Here is a 24599-nt window from a genome sequence, read left to right as displayed (position 1 = left end):
ATGATTCTGCACAATATATGTCCCATTCAGTGTAATCCCTTCACAAGTTCAAAAGATATAGCCATTCCTTCAAAAAGTACTTTCTCACCGAGTTGAAGCATTTTTGATTAGGAGTGGAAATAACTAATGAATTTCATCAAGCTGGTTTCTGCTGTTGAAATATGTTTTTAGGTCAAGATTTTGCACAATATATGTCATATTCAGAGATATCCCATCAAAAGTCCAAAAGATATAGCCATTCGTTCAAAAAGTGCTAAACTCACCGAGTTGAGACGTTTCTGATTAGTAGTGGAAATAACTAATGAATTTCATCAAGCTTGTTTCTGCTGTTGAAATATGTTGTTTAGGACATGATTCTGCACAATATATTTCAAATTCTTGTGAGCCCATTACAGGTTGAAAGGATATAGCAATTCGTTCAAAACGTGCTTATGAGACCGAGTTGAAGCGTTTGTGATTAGGAGTGCAAATAGCTAATGAATTTCATCAAGCTGGTTCCTGCTGTTGAAATATGTTGTTTAGGACAAGATTCTGCACAAAATATGTCAAATTCAGTATAATCCAGCGACAAGTTCAAAAGATATTGCCATTCGATCAAAAAGTGCTTATCTCACCGAGTTGAAGCATTTTTGATTCGGAGTAGAAATAACTAATGAATTTCATCAAGCTGGTTTCTGCTGTTGAAATATGTTGTTTAGGACATGATTCTGCAGAAAATATTTAAAATTCAGTGTAATCCAGCGACAATATCAAAAGATATAGCCATTCGTGCAAATAATGCCTATCTCACCGAGTTGAAGCGTTTTTGTTTAGGAGTGGAAATAATTATTGAATTTCATCAAGCTGGTTTCTGCTGTTGAAATATGTTTTTTTGAATATGATTTTGCACAATATATGTCAAATTCTGTGTGATCCCATTACAGGTTCAAAGGATATAGCCATTCTTTCAAAAAGTACTTATCTCACCGAGTTGAAGCGTTTTTGATTAGGAGTGGAAATAACTTTTGAATTTCATCACGCTGGTTTTTGCTGTTGAAATATGTTGTTTAGGACATGATTCTGCACAATATATGTCAAATTCAGTGTAATCCCTTCATAGGTTAAAAAGATATCGCCATTCGTTCAAAAAGTACTTATCTCACCGAGTTGAAGCGTTTTTGATTAGGAGTGGAAATAACTTTTGAATTTCATCAAGCTGGTTTCTGCTGTTGAAATATGTTGTTTAGGACATGATTCTACACAATATATGTCAAATTCAGTGAAATCCCATTACAGGTTCAAAGGATATAGCCATTCGTCCAAAAAGTACTTATGTCACCAAGTAAAAGAGTTTTTGATTAGTATTGGAAATAACCAATGAATTTCGTCAAGGTGGTTTCTGCTGTTGAAATATGTTGTTAGGTCAAGATTCTGCACAATATATGTCATATTCAGAGATATCCCATCAAAAGTCCAAAAGATATAGCCATTCGTTCAAAAAGTGCTTAACTCACCGAGTTGAGACGTTTCTGATTAGGAGTGGAAATAACTAATGAATTTCATCACGCTGGTTTCTGCTGTTGAAATATGTTGTTTAGGACATGATTCTGCACAATATATGTCAAATTCAGTGTAATCCCTTCACAGGTTCAAAAGATATAGCCATTCGTTCAAAAAGTGCTTATCTCACCGAGTTCAAGCGTTTTTGATTCGGAGTGGAAAGAACCAGTGAATTTCATCAATCTGGTTTCTGCTGTTCAAATATGTTGTTTAGAACATGATTTTGCACAATATATGTCAAATTCAGTGTAATCCCTTCATAGGTTCAAAAGATATCGCCATTTGTTCCAAAAGAACTTATCTCACCGAGATGAAGCGTTTTTGATTCGGAGTGGAAATAACCAATGAATTTCATCAAGCTGGTTTCTGCTGTTGAAATATGTTTATAGGATATTATTCTGCACAATATATGTCAAATTTAGTGTAATCACAACACAGGTTCAAAAGATATAGCCATTCGTTCAAAAACTGCTTATCTTATCGGATTGAAGCGTTTTTGATTAGGAGTGGAAATAACTGATGGATTTCATCAAGCTGGTTACTGCTGTTGAAATATGTTGTTTAGGACATGATTCTGCAAAACACATGTCAAATTCAGAGGTATACAGCTACAAGTTCAAAAGATATAGCCATTCGATCAAAAACTGCTTATCTCACCGAGTTGAAACGTTTTTGATTAGGAGTGGAAAAAACTTTTGAATTTCATCACGCTGGTTTCTGCTGTTGAAATATGTTGTTTAGGACATGATTCAGCACAATATGTCAAATTCAGTATAATCCCTTCATAGGTTCAAAATATATCGCCAGTCGTTCAAAAAGTACTTATCTCACCGAGTTGAAGCGTTTTTGGATTCCGAGTGGAAATAATGAATGAATTTCATCAAGCTGGTTTCTGCTGTTGAAATATGTTTTTTAGGATATGATTCTGCACAATATATGTCAAATTCAATGTAATCACATCACAGGTTTAAAAGATATAGCCATTCGTTCAAAAACTGCTTATTTTATCGGGTTGAAGCGTTTTTGATTAGGAGTGGAAATAACTAATTGATTTAATCAAGCTGGTTTCTGCTGTTGAAATATGTTGTTTAGGACATGATTCTGCACAACACATGTCAAATTCAGTGTAATCCAGCGACAAGATCAAAAGATATAGCCATTCGTGCAAAAAGTGCTTATCTCACCGAGTTGAAGCAATTTTGATTAGGAGTGGCAATAACTAATGAATTTCATCAAGTAGATTTCTACTGTTGAAATATGTTGTTTAGGACATGATTCTGCACAATATATGTCAAATTCAGTGTAATCCCTTCACAAGTTCAAAAGATATAGCCATTCGTTCAAAAAGTGCTTATCTCACCAAGTTGAAGCGTTTTTGATTCGGAGTGGAAATAACCAGTGAATTTCATCAATCTGGTTTCTGCTGTTGAAATATGTTGTTTAGAACATGATTTTGCACAATATATGTCAAATTCAGTGTAATCCCTTCATAGGTTCAAAAGATATCGCCATTTGTTCCAAAAGAACTTATCTCACCGAGATGAAGCGTTTTTGATTCGGAGTGGAAATAACCAATGAATTTCATCAAGCTGGTTTCTGCTGTTGAAATATGTTTATAGGATATTATTCTGCACAATATATGTCAAATTTAGTGTAATCACAACACAGGTTCAAAAGATATAGCCATTCGTTCAAAAACTGCTTATCTTATCGGATTGAAGCGTTTTTGATTAGGAGTGGAAATAACTGTTGGATTTCATCAAGCTGGTTACTGCTGTTGAAATATGTTTTTTAGGACATGATTCTGCAAAACACATGTCAAATTCAGAGGTATACAGCTACAAGTTCAAAAGATATAGCCATTCGATCAAAAAGTGCTTATCTGACCGAGTTGAAACGTTTTTGATTAGGAGTGGAAAAAACTTTTGAATTTCATCACGCTGGTTTCTGCTGTTGAAATATATTGTTTAGGACATTATTCAGCACAATATGTCAAATTCAGTATAATCCCTTCATAGGTTCAAAATATATCGCCATTCGTTCAAAAAGTACTTATCTCACCGAGTTGAAGCGTTTTTGGATTCAGAGTGGAAATAATCAATGAATTTCGTCAAGCTGGTTTCTGCTGTTGAAATATGTTGTTTACGACATGATTCTGCAAAATATATGTCAAATTCTTGTGAGCCCATTACAGGTTCAAAGGATATAGACATTCTTTCAAAATGTGATCATGAGACCGAGTTAAAGTGTTTCTGATTAGGAGTGGATATAACTAATGAATTTCATCAAGCTGGTTCCCGCTGTTGAAATATGTTGTTTAGGACAAGATTCTGCACAAAATATATCAAATTCAGTACAATCCAGCGACAAGTTCAAAAGACATAGCCATTCGATCAAAAAGTGCTTATCTCACAGAGTTGAAGCGTTTTTGATTCGGAGTGGAAATAACTAATGAATTTCATCAAGCTGGTTTCTGCTGTTGAAATATGTTGTTTAGGACAAGATTCTGCACAAAATATGTCAAATTCAGTGAAATCCCATCACAGGTTCAAGAGATATAGCCATTCGTTCAAAAATTGCTTATCTCACCAAGTTGAAGAGTTTTTGATTAGGAGCGGAAATAACTATTGAATTTCATGAACCTGGTTTCTGCTGTTGAAATATGTTGTTCAGGACATGATTCTGCACAATATATGTCAAATTCTTGTGAGCCCATTACAGATTCAAAGGATATAGCCATTCGTTCAAAACATGCTTATGAGAGCGAGTTGAAGCGTTTTTGATTAGGAGTGGATATAACTAATGAATTTCATCAAGCTGGTTCCTGCTGTTTAAATATGTTGTTTAGGAAAAGATTCTGCACAAAATATGTCAAATTCAGTATAATCCAGCGACAAGTTCAAAAGATATTGCCATTCGATCAAAAAGTGCGTATCTCACCGAGTTGAGCGTTTTTGATTCGGAGTAGAAATAACTAATGAATTCCATCAAGCTGGTTTCTGCTGTTGAAATATGTTATTTAGGACATGATTCTGCAGAAAATAATTCAAATTCAGTGTAATCCAGCAACAAGATCAAAAGATATAGCCATTCTTGCAAATAATGCTTATCTCACCGAGTTGAAGCGTTTTTGTTTAGGAGTGGAAATAACTAATGAATTTATTCAAGCTGGTTTCTGCTGTTGAAATATGTTTTTTGGGATATGATTCTGCACAATATATGTCAAATTCAGTGTGATCCCATTAAAGGTTCAAAGGATATAGCCATTCTTTCAAAAAGGACTTATCTCACCGAGTTGAAGCGTTTTTGATTAGGAGTGGAAATAACTTTTGATTTCAACAAGCTGGTTTCTGGTGTTGAAATATGTTGTTTAGGACATGATTCTGCACAATATATGTCAAATTCAGTGTAATCCCTTCACAGGTTCAAAAGATATAGCCATTCGTTCAAAAACTACTTATCTCACCGAGTTGAAGTGTTTTTGATTCGGAGTGGAAATAACAGGTGAATTTCATCAAGCTGGTTTCTGCTGTTGAAATATGTTGTTTAGGATATGATTCTGCACAATATATGTCAAAGTCAGTGTGATCCCATTACAGGTTCAAAGGATATAGCCATTCATTAAAAAAGGACTTATCTTACCAAGTTGAAGCGTTTTTGATTAGGAGTGGAAATAACTAATGAATATCATCAAGCTGGTTTCTGCTGTTGAAATATGTTGTTTATGACATGATTCTGCACAATATATGTCAAATTCAGTGTAATCCAGCTACAAGTTCAAAAGATATAGCTATTCGATCAAAATGTGCTTATCTCACCGAGTTGAAACGTTTTTGATTCGGAGTGGAAATAACTAATGAATTTCATCAAACTGGTTTCTGCTGTTGAAATATGTTGTTTAGGACATGATTCTGCACAATATATATCAAATTCTTGTGAGCCCATTACAGGTTCAAAGGATATAGACATTCTTTCAAAATGTGCTCATGAGACCGAGTTAAAGTGTTTCTGATTTGGAGTGGATATAACTAATGAATTTCATCAAGCTGGTTCCCGCTGTTGAAATATGTGGTTTCGGTCAAGATTCTGCACAAAATATGTCAAATTCAGAATAATCCAGTGACAAGTTCAAAAGATATAGCCATTCGATCAAAAAGTGCTTATCTCACCGAGTTGAAGCGTTTTTGATTAGGAGTGGAAATAACTTTTGAATTTCATCAAGATGGTTTCTGCTGTTGAAATATGTTGTTTACGACAATATTCTGCACAATATATGTCAAATTCAGTGAAATCCCATCACAGATTCAAAAGATATAGCCATTCGTTCAAAAATTGCTTATCTCACAAAGTTGAAGAGTTTTTGATTAGGAGTGGAAATAACTATTGAATTTCATGAAGCTGGTTTCTGCTGTTGAAATATGTTGTTTAAGACATGATTCTGCACAATATATGTCAAATTCTTGTGAGCCCATTACAGGTTCAAAGGATATAGCCATCCGTTCAAAACGTGCTTATGAGACCGAGTTGAAGCATATTTGATTAGGAGTGCAAATAACTAATGAATTTCATCAAGCTGGTTCCTGCTGTTGAAAAATGTTGTTTAGGACAAGATTCTGCACAAAATATGTCAAATTCAGTATAATCCAGCGACAAGTTCAAAAGATATTGCCATTCGATCAAAAAGTACTTATCTCACCGAGTTGAAGCGTTTTTGATTCGGAGTAGAAATAACTAATGAATTTCATCAAGCTGGTTTCTGCTGTTGAAATATGTTGTTTAGGACATGATTCTGCAGAAAATATTTAAAATTCAGTGTAATCCAGCGACAATATCAAAAGATATAGCCATTCGTGCAAATAATGCCTATCTCACCGAGTTGAAGCAATTTTGATTAGGTGTGGAAATAACTAATAAATTTCATCAAGCTGGTTTCTGCTGTTGAAATATGTTTTTTAGGATAAGATTCTGCACAATATATGTCAAAGTCAGTGTGATCCCATTACAGGTTCAAAGGATATAGCCATTCCTTCAAAAAGTGCTTATCTCACTGAGTTGAAGCGTTTTTGATTCGGAGTGGAAAAAACTAATGAATTTCATCAAGCCTGTTTCTGCTTTTGAAACATGTTGTTTAGGACATGATTCTGCACAATATATGTCAAATTCAGTGTAATCCTTTCACAAGTTCAAAAGATATAGCCATTCGTTCAAAAAGTACTTATCTCACCGGGTTCAAGCGTTTTTGATTCGGAGTGGAAATAACTTTTGAATTTTATCAAGCTGGTTTCTGCTGTTGAAATATGTTGTTTAGGACATGATTCTGGACAATATATTTCATTTTCAGAGATATCCCATCAAAAGTCCAAAAGATATAGCCATTCGTTCAAAAAGTGCTTAACTCACCGAGTTGAGACGTTTCTGATTAGGAGTGGAAATAACTAATGAATTTCATCAAGCTGGTTTCTGCTGTTGAAATATGTTGTTTAGGACATGATTCTGCACAATATATGTCAAATTCGTCGGAGCCCATTACAGGTTGAAAGGATATAGCCATTCGTTCAAAACGTGCTTATGAGACCGAGTTGAAGCGTTTTTGATTAGGAGTGCAAATAGCTAATGAATTTCATCAAAATGGTTTCTGCTGTTGAAATATGTTGTTTATGACATGATTTTGCACAATATATGTCAAATTCAATGTAATCCCTTCACAAGTTCAAGAGATATAGCCATTAATTCAAAAGGTACTTATCTCACCGAGTTGAAGCGTTTTTGATTAGGAGTGGAAATAACTTTTGAATTTCATCAAGATGGTTTCTGCTGTTGAAATATGTTTTTTAGGATATGATTCTGCACAATATATGTCAAATTTATTGTAATCACTTCACAGGTTCAAAAGATATAGCCATTCGTTCAAAAACTGCTTATCTTATCGGGTTGAAGCGTTTTTGATTAGGAGTGGAAATAACTGATGAATTTCGTCAAGCTGGTTACTGCTGCTGAAATATGTTGTTTAGGACATGATTCTGCACAACACATGTCAAATTCAGTGTAATCCAGCGACAAGATCAAAAGATATAGCCATTCGTGCAAAAAGTGCATATCTCACCGAGTTGAAGCAATTTTATATTAGGAGTGGCAATAACTAATGAATTTCATCAAGTAGATTTCTACTGTTGAAATATGTTGTTTAGGACATGATTCTGCACAATATATTTCAAATTCAGTGTAATCCCATCGCAAGTTCAAAAGATATAGCCATTCGTTCATAAAGTGCTTATCTCACCAGGTTGAAGCGTTTTTGATTAGGAGTGGAAATAACTAATGAATTTCATCAAGCTGGTTTCTGCTGTTGAAATATGTTGTTTAGGATATGATTCTGCACAATATAGGTCAAAGTCAGTGTGATCCCTTCTCATGTTCAAAAGATATAGCCATTCGTTCAAAAAGTAGTTATCTTACCGATTTGAAGCGTTTTTGATTAGGAGTGGAAATAACTAATGAATTTCATCAAGCTGGTTTCTGCTGTTGAAATATGTTGTTTAGGATATGATTCTGCACAATATATGTCAAAGTCAGTGTGATCCCATTACAAGTTCATAGGATATAGCCATTCGTTCAAAAAGGACTTATCTCACCGAGTTGAAGCGTTTTTGATTAGGTGTGGAAATAACTAATGAATTTCATCATACTGGTTTCTGCTGTTGAAATATGTTTTTTAGGATATGATTCTGCACAATATATGTCAAATTTACTGTAATCATATCACAGGTTCAAAAAATAAAGCCATTCGTTCAAAAACTGCTTATCTTATTGGGTTGAAGCGTTTTTGATTAGGAGTGGAAATTACTAATGGATTTAATCCAGCTGGTTTCTGCTGTTGAAATATGTTGTTTAGGACAAGATTCTGCACAACACATGTCAAATTCAGTGTAATCCAGGGACAAGATCAAAAGATATAGCCATTCGTGCAAAAAGTGCTTATCTCACCGAGTTGAAGCAATTTTGATTAGGTGTGGAAATAACTAATGAATTTCATCAAGCTGGTTTCTGCTGTTGAAATATGTTTTTTAGGATATGATTCTGCACAATATATGTCAAAGTCAGTGTGATCCCATTACAGGTTCAAAGGATATAGCCATTCCTTCAAAAAGTGCTTATCTCACTGAGTTGAAGCGTTTTTGATTCGGAGTGGAAAAAACTAATGAATTTCATCAAGCCTGTTTCTGCTGTTGAAATATGTTGTTTAGGACATGATTCTGCACAATATATGTCCCATTCAGTGTAATCCCTTCACAAGTTCAAAAGATATAGCCATTCCTTCAAAAAGTGCTTATCTCACTGAGTTGAAGCGTTTTTGATTCGGAGTGGAAAAAACTAATGAATTTCATCAAGCTGGTTTCTGACTTTTGAATATGTTGTTTAGAACATAATTCTGCACAATATATGTCCCATTCAGTGAAATCCAATCAAAAGTTCAAAAGATATAGCTATTCGATCAAAAAGTGCTTATCTCACCGAGTTGAAGCGTTTTTGATTCGAGTTGGAAATAACTTTTGAATTACATTTAGCTGGTTTCTCCTGTTGAAATATGTTGTTTAGGACATGATTCTGCACAATATAAGTCAAATTCAGTGTAATCCAGCCACAAGTTTGAAAGATATAGCCATAGGATCCAAAAATGCTTATCTCACCGAGTTAAAGCGTTTTTGATTAGGAGTGGAAATAACTAATGAATTTCATCAAGCTGGTTTCTGCTGTTGAAATATGTTGTTTAGGATATGATTCTGCACAATATATGTCAAAGTCAGTGTGATCCCATTACAGGTTCATAGGATATAGCCATTCGTTCAAAAAGGACTTATCTCACCGAGTTGAAGCGTTCTTGATTAGGAGTGGAAATAACTAATGAATTTCATCAAACTGGTTTCTGCTGTTGAAATATGTTTTTTAGGATATGATTCTGCACAATATATGTCAAATTTACTGTAATCATATCACAGGTTCAAAAAATAAAGCCATTCGTTCAAAAACTGCTTATCTTATTGGGTTGAAGCGTTTTTGATTAGGAGTGGAAATTACTAATGGATTTAATCCAGCTGGTTTCTGCTGTTGAAATATGTTGTTTAGGACAAGATTCTGCACAACAAATGTCAAATTCAGTGTAATCCAGGGACAAGATCAAAAGATATAGCCATTCGTGCAAAAAGTGCTTATCTCACCGAGTTGAAGCAATTTTGATTAGGTGTGGAAATAACTAATGAATTTCATCAAGCTGGTTTCTGCTGTTGAAATATGTTTTTTAGGATATGATTCTGCACAATATATGTCAAATTTACTGTAATCATATCACAGGTTCAAAAAATAAAGCCATTCGTTCAAAAACTGCTTATCTTATTGGGTTGAAGCGTTTTTGATTAGGAGTGGAAATTACTAATGGATTTAATCCAGCTGGTTTCTGCTGTTGAAATATGTTGTTTAGGACAAGATTCTGCACAACACATGTCAAATTCAGTGTAATCCAGGGACAAGATCAAAAGATATAGCCATTCGTGCAAAAAGTGCTTATCTCACCGAGTTGAAGCAATTTTGATTAGGTGTGGAAATAACTAATGAATTTCATCAAGCTGGTTTCTGCTGTTGAAATATGTTTTTTAGGATATGATTCTGCACAATATATGTCAAAGTCAGTGTGATCCCATTGCAGGTTCAAAGGATATAGCCATTCGTTCAAAAAGGACTTATCTCTCCGAGTTGAAGCGTTTTTGATTAGGAGTGGAAATTACTAATGAATTTCATCAAGCTGGTTTCTGCTGTTGAAATATGTTGTTTAGGACATGATTCTGCACAATATATGTCCCATTCAGTGTAATCCCTTCACAAGTTCAAAAGATATAGCCATTCCTTCAAAAAGTGCTTATCTCACTGAGTTGAAGCGTTTTTGATTCGGAGTGGAAAAAACTAATGAATTTCATCAAGCTGGTTTCTGACTTTTAAATATGTTTTTTAGGATATGATTCTGCACAATATATGTCAAAGTCAGTGTGATCCCATTACAGGTTCAAAGGATATAGCCATTCCTTCAAAAAGTGCTTATCTCACTGAGTTGAAGCGTTTTTGATTCGGAGTGGAAAAAACTAATGAATTTCATCAAGCTTGTTTCTGCTGTTGAAATATGTTGTTTAGGACATGATTCTGCACAATATATGTCCCATTCAGTGTAATCCCTTCACAAGTTCAAAAGATATAGCCATTCCTTCAAAAAGTGCTTATCTCACCGAGTTGAGACGTTTCTGATTAGTAGTGGAAATAACTAATGAATTTCATCAAGCTTGTTTCTGCTGTTGAAATATGTTGTTTAGGACATGATTCTGCACAATATATTTCAAATTCTTGTGAGCCCATTACAGGTTGAAAGGATATAGCAATTCGTTCAAAACGTGCTTATGAGACCGAGTTGAAGCGTTTGTGATTAGGAGTGCAAATAGCTAATGAATTTCATCAAGCTGGTTCCTGCTGTTGAAATATGTTGTTTAGGACAAGATTCTGCACAAAATATGTCAAATTCAGTATAATCCAGCGACAAGTTCAAAAGATATTGCCATTCGATCAAAAAGTGCTTATCTCACCGAGTTGAAGCATTTTTGATTCGGAGTAGAAATAACTAATGAATTTCATCAAGCTGGTTTCTGCTGTTGAAATATGTTGTTTAGGACATGATTCTGCAGAAAATATTTAAAATTCAGTGTAATCCAGCGACAATATCAAAAGATATAGCCATTCGTGCAAATAATGCCTATCTCACCGAGTTGAAGCGTTTTTGTTTAGGAGTGGAAATAATTATTGAATTTCATCAAGCTGGTTTCTGCTGTTGAAATATGTTGTTTAGGATAATATTCTGCACAATATATGTCAAATTCTGTGTGATCCCATTACAGGTTCAAAGGATATAGCCATTCTTTCAAAAAGTACTTATCTCACCGAGTTGAAGCGTTTTTGATTAGGAGTGGAAATAACTTTTGAATTTCATCACGCTGGTTTTTGCTGTTGAAATATGTTGTTTAGGACATGATTCTGCACAATATATGTCAAATTCAGTGTAATCCCTTCATAGGTTAAAAAGATATCGCCATTCGTTCAAAAAGTACTTATCTCACCGAGTTGAAGCGTTTTTGATTAGGAGTGGAAATAACTTTTGAATTTAATCAACCTGGTTTCTGCTGTTGAAATATGTTGTTTAGGACATGATTCTACACAATATATGTCAAATTCAGTGAAATCCCATTACAGGTTCAAAGGATATAGCCATTCGTCCAAAAAGTACTTATGTCACCAAGTAAAAGAGTTTTTGATTAGTATTGGAAATAACCAATGAATTTCGTCAAGGTGGTTTCTGCTGTTGAAATATGTTGTTAGGTCAAGATTCTGCACAATATATGTCATATTCAGAGATATCCCATCAAAAGTCCAAAAGATATAGCCATTCGTTCAAAAAGTGCTTAACTCACCGAGTTGAGACGTTTCTGATTAGGAGTGGAAATAACTAATGAATTTCATCACGCTGGTTTCTGCTGTTGAAATATGTTGTTTAGGACATGATTCTGCACAATATATGTCAAATTCAGTGTAATCCCTTCACAGGTTCAAAAGATATAGCCATTCGTTCAAAAAGTGCTTATCTCACCGAGTTCAAGCGTTTTTGATTCGGAGTGGAAAGAACCAGTGAATTTCATCAATCTGGTTTCTGCTGTTCAAATATGTTGTTTAGAACATGATTTTGCACAATATATGTCAAATTCAGTGTAATCCCTTCATAGGTTCAAAAGATATCGCCATTTGTTCCAAAAGAACTTATCTCACCGAGATGAAGCGTTTTTGATTCGGAGTGGAAATAACCAATGAATTTCATCAAGCTGGTTTCTGCTGTTGAAATATGTTTATAGGATATTATTCTGCACAATATATGTCAAATTTAGTGTAATCACAACACAGGTTCAAAAGATATAGCCATTCGTTCAAAAACTGCTTATCTTATCGGATTGAAGCGTTTTTGATTAGGAGTGGAAATAACTGATGGATTTCATCAAGCTGGTTACTGCTGTTGAAATATGTTGTTTAGGACATGATTCTGCAAAACACATGTCAAATTCAGAGGTATACAGCTACAAGTTCAAAAGATATAGCCATTCGATCAAAAACTGCTTATCTCACCGAGTTGAAACGTTTTTGATTAGGAGTGGAAAAAACTTTTGAATTTCATCACGCTGGTTTCTGCTGTTGAAATATGTTGTTTAGGACATGATTCAGCACAATATGTCAAATTCAGTATAATCCCTTCATAGGTTCAAAATATATCGCCATTCGTTCAAAAAGTACTTATCTCACCGAGTTGAAGCGTTTTTGGATTCCGAGTGGAAATAATGAATGAATTTCATCAAGCTGGTTTCTGCTGTTGAAATATGTTTTTTAGGATATGATTCTGCACAATATATGTCAAATTCAATGTAATCACATCACAGGTTTAAAAGATATAGCCATTCGTTCAAAAACTGCTTATTTTATCGGGTTGAAGCGTTTTTGATTAGGAGTGGAAATAACTAATTGATTTAATCAAGCTGGTTTCTGCTGTTGAAATATGTTGTTTAGGACATGATTCTGCACAACACATGTCAAATTCAGTGTAATCCAGCGACAAGATCAAAAGATATAGCCATTCGTGCAAAAAGTGCTTATCTCACCGAGTTGAAGCAATTTTGATTAGGAGTGGCAATAACTAATGAATTTCATCAAGTAGATTTCTACTGTTGAAATATGTTGTTTAGGACATGATTCTGCACAATATATGTCAAATTCAGTGTAATCCCTTCACAAGTTCAAAAGATATAGCCATTCGTTCAAAAAGTGCTTATCTCACCAAGTTGAAGCGTTTTTGATTCGGAGTGGAAATAACCAGTGAATTTCATCAATCTGGTTTCTGCTGTTGAAATATGTTGTTTAGAACATGATTTTGCACAATATATGTCAAATTCAGTGTAATCCCTTCATAGGTTCAAAAGATATCGCCATTTGTTCCAAAAGAACTTATCTCACCGAGATGAAGCGTTTTTGATTCGGAGTGGAAATAACCAATGAATTTCATCAAGCTGGTTTCTGCTGTTGAAATATGTTTATAGGATATTATTCTGCACAATATATGTCAAATTTAGTGTAATCACAACACAGGTTCAAAAGATATAGCCATTCGTTCAAAAACTGCTTATCTTATCGGATTGAAGCGTTTTTGATTAGGAGTGGAAATAACTGATGGATTTCATCAAGCTGGTTACTGCTGTTGAAATATGTTTTTTAGGACATGATTCTGCAAAACACATGTCAAATTCAGAGGTATACAGCTACAAGTTCAAAAGATATAGCCATTCGATCAAAAAGTGCTTATCTCACCGAGTTGAAACGTTTTTGATTAGGGGTGGAAAAAACTTTTGAATTTCATCACGCTGGTTTCTGCTGTTGAAATATATTGTTTAGGACATTATTCAGCACAATATGTCAAATTCAGTATAATCCCTTCATAGGTTCAAAATATATCGCCATTCGTTCAAAAAGTACTTATCTCACCGAGTTGAAGCGTTTTTGGATTAAGAGTGGAAATAATCAATGAATTTCGTCAAGCTGGTTTCTGCTGTTGAAATATGTTGTTTAGGACATGATTCTGCAAAATATATGTCAAATTCTTGTGAGCCCATTACAGGTTCAAAGGATATAGACATTCTTTCAAAATTTGATCATGAGACCGAGTTAAAGTGTTTCTGATTAGGAGTGGATATAACTAATGAATTTCATCAAGCTGGTTCCCGCTGTTGAAATATGTTGTTTAGGACAAGATTCTGCACAAAATATGTCAAATTCAGTACAATCCAGCGACAAGTTCAAAAGACATAGCCATTCGATCAAAAAGTGCTTATCTCACAGAGTTGAAGCGTTTTTGATTCGGAGTGGAAATAACTAATGAATTTCATCAAGCTGGTTTCTGCTGTTGAAATATGTTGTTTAGGACAAGATTCTGCACAAAATATGTCAAATTCAGTGAAATCCCATCACAGGTTCAAGAGATATAGCCATTCGTTCAAAAATTGCTTATCTCACCAAGTTGAAGAGTTTTTGATTAGGAGCGGAAATAACTATTGAATTTCATGAACCTGGTTTCTGCTGTTGAAATATGTTGTTCAGGACATGATTCTGCACAATATATGTCAAATTCTTGTGAGCCCATTACAGATTCAAAGGATATAGCCATTCGTTCAAAACATGCTTATGAGAGCGAGTTGAAGCGTTTTTGATTAGGAGTGGATATAACTAATGAATTTCATCAAGCTGGTTCCTGCTGTTTAAATATGTTGTTTAGGAAAAGATTCTGCACAAAATATGTCAAATTCAGTATAATCCAGCGACAAGTTCAAAAGATATTGCCATTCGATCAAAAAGTGCGTATCTCACCGAGTTGAGCGTTTTTGATTCGGAGTAGAAATAACTAATGAATTCCATCAAGCTGGTTTCTGCTGTTGAAATATGTTATTTAGGACATGATTCTGCAGAAAATAATTCAAATTCAGTGTAATCCAGCAACAAGATCAAAAGATATAGCCATTCTTGCAAATAATGCTTATCTCACCGAGTTGAAGCGTTTTTGTTTAGGAGTGGAAATAACTAATGAATTTATTCAAGCTGGTTTCTGCTGTTGAAATATGTTTTTTGGGATATGATTCTGCACAATATATGTCAAATTCAGTGTGATCCCATTAAAGGTTCAAAGGATATAGCCATTCTTTCAAAAAGGACTTATCTCACCGAGTTGAAGCGTTTTTGATTAGGAGTGGAAATAACTAATTAATTTCATCAAGCTTGTTTCTGCTGTTGAAATATGTTGTTTAGGACATGCTCCTGCACAATATATGTCAAATTCAGTGTGATCCCATTACAGGTTCAAAAGATATAGCCATTCGTTCAAAAAGGACTTATGACACCGAGTTGAAGCGTTTTTGATTATGAGTGGAAATAACTAATGGATTTCATCAAGCTGGTTTCTGCTGTTGAAATATGTTTTTTTGAATATGATTTTGCACAATATATGTCAAATTCTGTGTGATCCCATTACAGGTTCAAAGGATATAGCCATTCTTTCAAAAAGTACTTATCTCACCGAGTTGAAGCGTTTTTGATTAGGAGTGGAAATAACTTTTGAATTTCATCACGCTGGTTTTTGCTGTTGAAATATGTTGTTTAGGACATGATTCTGCACAATATATGTCAAATTCAGTGTAATCCCTTCATAGGTTAAAAAGATATCGCCATTCGTTCAAAAAGTACTTATCTCACCGAGTTGAAGCGTTTTTGATTAGGAGTGGAAATAACTTTTGAATTTAATCAACCTGGTTTCTGCTGTTGAAATATGTTGTTTAGGACATGATTCTACACAATATATGTCAAATTCAGTGAAATCCCATTACAGGTTCAAAGGATATAGCCATTCGTCCAAAAAGTACTTATGTCACCAAGTAAAAGAGTTTTTGATTAGTATTGGAAATAACCAATGAATTTCGTCAAGGTGGTTTCTGCTGTTGAAATATGTTGTTAGGTCAAGATTCTGCACAATATATGTCATATTCAGAGATATCCCATCAAAAGTCCAAAAGATATAGCCATTCGTTCAAAAAGTGCTTAACTCACCGAGTTGAGACGTTTCTGATTAGGAGTGGAAATAACTAATGAATTTCATCACGCTGGTTTCTGCTGTTGAAATATGTTGTTTAGGACATGATTCTGCACAATATATGTCAAATTCAGTGTAATCCCTTCACAGGTTCAAAAGATATAGCCATTCGTTCAAAAAGTGCTTATCTCACCGAGTTCAAGCGTTTTTGATTCGGAGTGGAAAGAACCAGTGAATTTCATCAATCTGGTTTCTGCTGTTCAAATATGTTGTTTAGAACATGATTTTGCACAATATATGTCAAATTCAGTGTAATCCCTTCATAGGTTCAAAAGATATCGCCATTTGTTCCAAAAGAACTTATCTCACCGAGATGAAGCGTTTTTGATTCGGAGTGGAAATAACCAATGAATTTCATCAAGCTGGTTTCTGCTGTTGAAATATGTTTATAGGATATTATTCTGCACAATATATGTCAAATTTAGTGTAATCACAACACAGGTTCAAAAGATATAGCCATTCGTTCAAAAACTGCTTATCTTATCGGATTGAAGCGTTTTTGATTAGGAGTGGAAATAACTGATGGATTTCATCAAGCTGGTTACTGCTGTTGAAATATGTTGTTTAGGACATGATTCTGCAAAACACATGTCAAATTCAGAGGTATACAGCTACAAGTTCAAAAGATATAGCCATTCGATCAAAAACTGCTTATCTCACCGAGTTGAAACGTTTTTGATTAGGAGTGGAAAAAACTTTTGAATTTCATCACGCTGGTTTCTGCTGTTGAAATATGTTGTTTAGGACATGATTCAGCACAATATGTCAAATTCAGTATAATCCCTTCATAGGTTCAAAATATATCGCCATTCGTTCAAAAAGTACTTATCTCACCGAGTTGAAGCGTTTTTGGATTCCGAGTGGAAATAATGAATGAATTTCATCAAGCTGGTTTCTGCTGTTGAAATATGTTTTTTAGGATATGATTCTGCACAATATATGTCAAATTCAATGTAATCACATCACAGGTTTAAAAGATATAGCCATTCGTTCAAAAACTGCTTATTTTATCGGGTTGAAGCGTTTTTGATTAGGAGTGGAAATAACTAATTGATTTAATCAAGCTGGTTTCTGCTGTTGAAATATGTTGTTTAGGACATGATTCTGCACAACACATGTCAAATTCAGTGTAATCCAGCGACAAGATCAAAAGATATAGCCATTCGTGCAAAAAGTGCTTATCTCACCGAGTTGAAGCAATTTTGATTAGGAGTGGCAATAACTAATGAATTTCATCAAGTAGATTTCTACTGTTGAAATATGTTGTTTAGGACATGATTCTGCGCAATATATGTCAAATTCAGTGTAATCCCTTCACAAGTTCAAAAGATATAGCCATTCGTTCAAAAAGTGCTTATCTCACCAAGTTGAAGCGTTTTTGATTCGGAGTGGAAATAACCAGTGAATTTCATCAATCTGGTTTCTGCTGTTGAAATATGTTGTTTAGAACATGATTTTGCACAATATATGTCAAATTCAGTGTAATCCCTTCATAGGTTCAAAATATATCGCCATTCGTTCAAAAAGTACTTATCTCACCGAGTTGAAGCGTTTTTGGATTAAGAGTGGAAATAATCAATGAATTTCGTCAAGCTGGTTTCTGCTGTTGAAATATGTTGTTTAGGACATGATTCTGCAAAATATATGTCAAATTCTTGTGAGCCCATTACAGGTTCAAAGGATATAGACATTCTTTCAAAATTTGATCATGAGACCGAGTTAAAGTGTTTCTGATTAGGAGTGGATATAACTAATGAATTTCATCAAGCTGGTTCCCGCTGTTGAAATATGTTGTTTAGGACAAGATTCTGCACAAAATATGTCAAATTCAGTACAATCCAGCGACAAGTTCAAAAGACATAGCCATTCGATCAAAAAGTGCTTATCTCACAGAGTTGAAGCGTTTTTGATTCGGAGTGGAAATAACTAATGAATTTCATCAAGCTGGTTTCTGCTGTTGAAATATGTTGTTTAGGACAAGATTCTGCACAAAATATGTCAAATTCAGTGAAATCCCATCACAGGTTCAAGAGATATAGCCATTCGTTCAAAAATTGCTTATCTCACCAAGTTGAAGAGTTTTTGATTAGGAGCGGAAATAACTATTGAATTTCATGAACCTGGTTTCTGCTGTTGAAATATGTTGTTCAGGACATGATTCTGCACAATATATGTCAAATTCTTGTGAGCCCATTACAGATTCAAAGGATATAGCCATTCGTTCAAAACATGCTTATGAGAGCGAGTTGAAGCGTTTTTGATTAGGAGTGGATATAACTAATGAATTTCATCAAGCTGGTTCCTGCTGTTTAAATATGTTGTTTAGGAAAAGATTCTGCACAAAATATGTCAAATTCAGTATAATCCAGCGACAAGTTCAAAAGATATTGCCATTCGATCAAAAAGTGCGTATCTCACCGAGTTGAGCGTTTTTGATTCGGAGTAGAAATAACTAATGAATTCCATCAAGCTGGTTTCTGCTGTTGAAATATGTTATTTAGGACATGATTCTGCAGAAAATAATTCAAATTCAGTGTAATCCAGCAACAAGATCAAAAGATATAGCCATTCTTGCAAATAATGCTTATCTCACCGAGTTGAAGCGTTTTTGTTTAGGAGTGGAAATAACTAATGAATTTATTCAAGCTGGTTTCTGCTGTTGAAATATGTTTTTTGGGATATGATTCTGCACAATATATGTCAAATTCAGTGTGATCCCATTAAAGGTTCAAAGGATATAGCCATTCTTTCAAAAAGGACTTATCTCACCGAGTTGAAGCGTTTTTGATTAGGAGTGGAAATAACTTTTGATTTCAACAAGCTGGTTTCTGGTGTTGAAATATGTTGTTAAGGACATGATTCTGCACAATATATGTCAAATTCAGTGTAATCCCTTCACAGGTTCAAAAGATATAGCCATTCGTTCAAAAACTACTTATCTCACCGAGTTGAAGTGTTTTTGATTCGGAGTGGAAATAACAGGTGAATTTCATCAAGCTGGTTTCTGCTGTTGAAATATGTTGTTTAGGAAGTGATTCTGCACAATATATATCAAATTTAGTGTAATCCAGACACAAGTTCAAAAGATATAGCCATTCGATCAAAAAGTTCTTATGTCATCGAGTTGAAGCGTTTATGATTCGCAGTGGAAATAACTAATGAAAAAATCAAGATGCTTTCTGCTGTCTAAATATGTTGTTCAGGACATGATTCTGTACAATATATGTCAACTTCAGTGTAATCCCTTCATAGGTTCAAAAGATATAGCCATTCGTTAAAAAAGCGCTTAACTAACCGAGTTTAAGCGTTTTTGATTCGGAGTGGAAATAACCAGTGATTTTCATCAAGCTGGTTTCTGCTGTTGAAATATATTGTTTAGGATATGATTCTGCACAATATATGTCAAAGTCAGTGTGATCCCATTACAGGTTCAAAGGATATAGCCATTCATTAAAAAAGGACTTATCTTACCAAGTTGAAGCGTTTTTGATTAGGAGTGGAAATAACTAATGAATATCATCAAGCTGGTTTCTGCTGTTGAAATATGTTGTTTATGACATGATTCTGCACAATATATGTCAAATTCAGTGTAATCCAGCTACAAGTTCAAAAGATATAGCTATTCGATCAAAATGTGCTTATCTCACCGAGTTGAAACGTTTTTGATTCGGAGTGGAAATAACTAATGAATTTCATCAAACTGGTTTCTGCTGTTGAAATATGTTGTTTAGGACATGATTCTGCACAATATATATCAATTCTTGTGAGCCCATTACAGGTTCAAAGGATATAGACATTCTTTCAAAATGTGCTCATGAGACCGAGTTAAAGTGTTTCTGATTTGGAGTGGATATAACTAATGAATTTCATCAAGCTGGTTCCCGCTGTTGAAATATGTGGTTTCGGTCAAGATTCGGCACAAAATATGTCAAATTCAGAATAATCCAGTGACAAGTTCAAAAGATATAGCCATTCGATCAAAAAGTGCTTATCTCACCGAGTTGAAGTGTTTTTGTTTAGGAGTGGAAATAACTAATGAATTTCATCAAGCTTGTTTCTGCTGTTGAAATATGTTTTTTTTGGATTTGATTCTGCACAATATATGTCAAATTCAGTATAATCCCATTACACGTTCAAAAGATATAGCCATTCTTTCAAAAAGTACTTATCTCACCGAATTGAAGCGTTTTTAATTAGGAGTGGAAATAACTAATGAATTTCATCAAGCTGGTTTCTGCTGTTGAAATATGTTGTTATAACATGATTCTGCACAATATATGTCAAATTCAGTGTAATCCCTTCATAGGTTCAAAAGATATTGCCAGTCGTTCCAAAAGAACTTATCTCACCGAGTTGAAGCGTTTTTGATTAGGAGTGGAAATAACTAATGAATTTCATCAAGCTGGTTTCTGCTGTTGAAATATGTTGTTTAGGACATGACTCTGCACAATAGATGTCAAATTCAGTGTAATCCCTTCACAAGTTCAAAAGATAAAGCCATTTGTTCAAAAAGTGCTTATCTCACCGAGTTGAAGCGTTTTTGATTAGGAGTGGAAATAACTTTTGAATTTCATCAAGCTGGTTTCTGCTGTTGAAATATGTTGTTTAGGACAAGATTCTGCACAACATATGTCAAATTCAGTGAAATCCCAACACAGGTTCAAAAAATATAGCCATTCGTTCAAAATTTTTTTATCCCACCAAGTTGAAGAGTTTTTGATTAGTATTGGAAATAACTAATGAATTTCATCAAGCTGGTTTCTGCTGTTGAAATTTGTTGTTTAGGACATGATTCTAGACAATATATGTCAAATTCAGTGTAATCCCTTCACAAGTTCAAAAGATATAGCCATTTCGTTCAAAAAGTACTTATCTCACCGAGTTGAAGCTTTTTGATTAGGAGTGGAAATAACTTTTGAATTTCATCAAGCTGGTTTCTGCTTTTGAAACATGTTGTTTAGGACATGATTCTGCACAACATATGTCAAATTCAGTGTAATCCTTTCACAAGTTCAAAAGATATAGCCATTCGTTCAAAAAGTACTTATCTCACCGGGTCCAAGCGTTTTTGATTCGGAGTGGAAATAACTTTTGAATTTTATCAAGCTGGTTTCTGCTGTTGAAATATGTTGTTTAGGACATGATTCTGGACAATATATTTCATTTTCAGAGATATCCCATCAAAAGTCCAAAAGATATAGCCATTCGTTCAAAAAGTGCTTAACTCACCGAGTTGAGACGTTTCTGATTAGGAGTGGAAATAACTAATGAATGTCATCAAGCTGGTTTCTGCTGTTGAAATATGTTGTTTAGGACATGATTCTGCACAATATATGTCAAATTCGTCGGAGCCCATTACAGGTTGAAAGGATATAGCCAATTCGTTCAAAACGTGCTTATGAGACCGAGTTGAAGCGTTTTTGATTAGGAGTGCAAATAGCTAATGAATTTCATCAAAATGGTTTCTGCTGTTGAAATATGTTGTTTATGACATGATTTTGCACAATATATGTCAAATTCAATGTAATCCCTTCACAAGTTCAAGAGATATAGCCATTAATTCAAAAGGTACTTATCTCACCGAGTTGAAGCGTTTTTGATTAGGAGTGGAAATAACTTTTGAATTTCATCAAGATGGTTTCTGCTGTTGAAATATGTTTTTTAGGATATGATTCTGCACAATATATGTCAAATTTATTGTAATCACTTCACAGGTTCAAAAGATATAGCCATTCGTTCAAAAACTGCTTATCTTATCGGGTTGAAGCGTTTTTGATTAGGAGTGGAAATAACTGATGAATTTCGTCAAGCTGGTTACTGCTGCTGAAATATGTTGTTTAGGACATGATTCTGCACAACACATGTCAAATTCAGTGTAATCCAGCGACAAGATCAAAAGATATAGCCATTCGTGCAAAAAGTGCATATCTCACCGAGTTGAAGCAATTTTATATTAGGAGTGGCAATAACTAATGAATTTCATCAAGTAGATTTCTACTGTTGAAATATGTTGTTTAGGACATGATTCTGCACAATATATTTCAAATTCAGTGTAATCCCATCGCAAGTTCAAAAGATATAGCCATTCATTCATAAAGTGCTTATCTCACCAGGTTGAAGCGTTTTTGATTAGGAGTGGAAATAACTAATGAATTTCATCAAGCTGGTTTCTGCTGTTGAAATATGTTGTTTAGGATATGATTCTGCACAATATAGGTCAAAGTCAGTGTGATCCCTTCTCATGTTCAAAAGATATAGCCATTCGTTCAAAAAGTAGTTATCTTACCGATTTGAAGCGTTTTTGATTAGGAGTGGAAATAACTAATGAATTTCATCAAGCTGGTTTCTGCTGTTGAAATATGTTGTTTAGGATATGATTCTGCACAATATATGTCAAAGTCAGTGTGATCCCATTACAGGTTCATAGGATATAGCCATTCGTTCAAAAAGGACTTATCTCACCGAGTTGAAGCGTTTTTGATTAGGAGTGGAAATAACTAATGAATTTCATCAAACTGGTTTCTGCTGTTGAAATATGTTTTTTAGGATATGATTCTGCACAATATATGTCAAATTTACTGTAATCATATCACAGGTTCAAAAAATAAAGCCATTCGTTCAAAAACTGCTTATCTTATTGGGTTGAAGCGTTTTTGATTAGGAGTGGAAATTACTAATGGATTTAATCCAGCTGGTTTCTGCTGTTGAAATATGTTGTTTAGGACAAGATTCTGCACATCACATGTCAAATTCAGTGTAATCCAGGGACAAGATCAAAAGATATAGCCATTCGTGCAAAAAGTGCTTATCTCACCGAGTTGAAGCAATTTTGATTAGGTGTGGAAATAACTAATGAATTTCATCAAGCTGGTTTCTGCTGTTGAAATATGTTTTTTAGGATATGATTCTGCACAATATATGTCAAAGTCAGTGTGATCCCATTACAGGTTCAAAGGATATAGCCATTCCTTCAAAAAGTGCTTATCTCACTGAGTTGAAGCGTTTTTGATTCGGAGTGGAAAAAACTAATGAATTTCATCAAGCCTGTTTCTGCTGTTGAAATATGTTGTTTAGGACATGATTCTGCACAATATATGTCCCATTCAGTGTAATCCCTTCACAAGTTCAAAAGATATAGCCATTCCTTCAAAAAGTGCTTATCTCACTGAGTTGAAGCGTTTTTGATTCGGAGTGGAAAAAACTAATGAATTTCATCAAGCTGGTTTCTGACTTTTGAATATGTTGTTTAGAACATAATTCTGCACAATATATGTCCCATTCAGTGAAATCCAATCAAAAGTTCAAAAGATATAGCTATTCGATCAAAAAGTGCTTATCTCACCGAGTTGAAGCGTTTTTGATTCGAGTTGGAAATAACTTTTGAATTATATTTAGCTGGTTTCTCCTGTTGAAATATGTTGTTTAGGACATGATTCTGCACAATATAAGTCAAATTCAGTGTAATCCAGCCACAAGTTTGAAAGATATAGCCATAGGATCCAAAAATGCTTATCTCACCGAGTTAAAGCGTTTTTGATTAGGAGTGGAAATAACTAATGAATTTCATCAAGCTGGTTTCTGCTGTTGAAATATGTTGTTTAGGATATGATTCTGCACAATATATGTCAAAGTCAGTGTGATCCCATTACAGGTTCATAGGATATAGCCATTCGTTCAAAAAGGACTTATCTCACCGAGTTGAAGCGTTCTTGATTAGGAGTGGAAATAACTAATGAATTTCATCAAGCTGGTTTCTGCTGTTGAAATATGTTTTTTAGGATATGATTCTGCACAATATATGTCAAATTTACTGTAATCATATCACAGGTTCAAAAAATAAAGCCATTCGTTCAAAAACTGCTTATCTTATTGGGTTGAAGCGTTTTTGATTAGGAGTGGAAATTACTAATGGATTTAATCCAGCTGGTTTCTGCTGTTGAAATATGTTGTTTAGGACAAGATTCTGCACAACACATGTCAAATTCAGTGTAATCCAGGGACAAGATCAAAAGATATAGCCATTCGTGCAAAAAGTGCTTATCTCACCGAGTTGAAGCAATTTTGATTAGGTGTGGAAATAACTAATGAATTTCATCAAGCTGGTTTCTGCTGTTGAAATATGTTTTTTAGGATATGATTCTGCACAATATATGTCAAATTTACTGTAATCATATCACAGGTTCAAAAAATAAAGCCATTCGTTCAAAAACTGCTTATCTTATTGGGTTGAAGCGTTTTTGATTAGGAGTGGAAATTACTAATGGATTTAATCCAGCTGGTTTCTGCTGTTGAAATATGT

This window comes from Fistularia commersonii, chromosome 17, assembly GCF_037954325.1.
Source record: "Fistularia commersonii isolate RoL2024-O1a breed Wild chromosome 17, RoL_Fcom_v1.0, whole genome shotgun sequence".
Lineage (NCBI taxonomy): Eukaryota > Metazoa > Chordata > Actinopteri > Syngnathiformes > Fistulariidae > Fistularia > Fistularia commersonii.
This window is presented reverse-complemented; position numbering follows the sequence as displayed.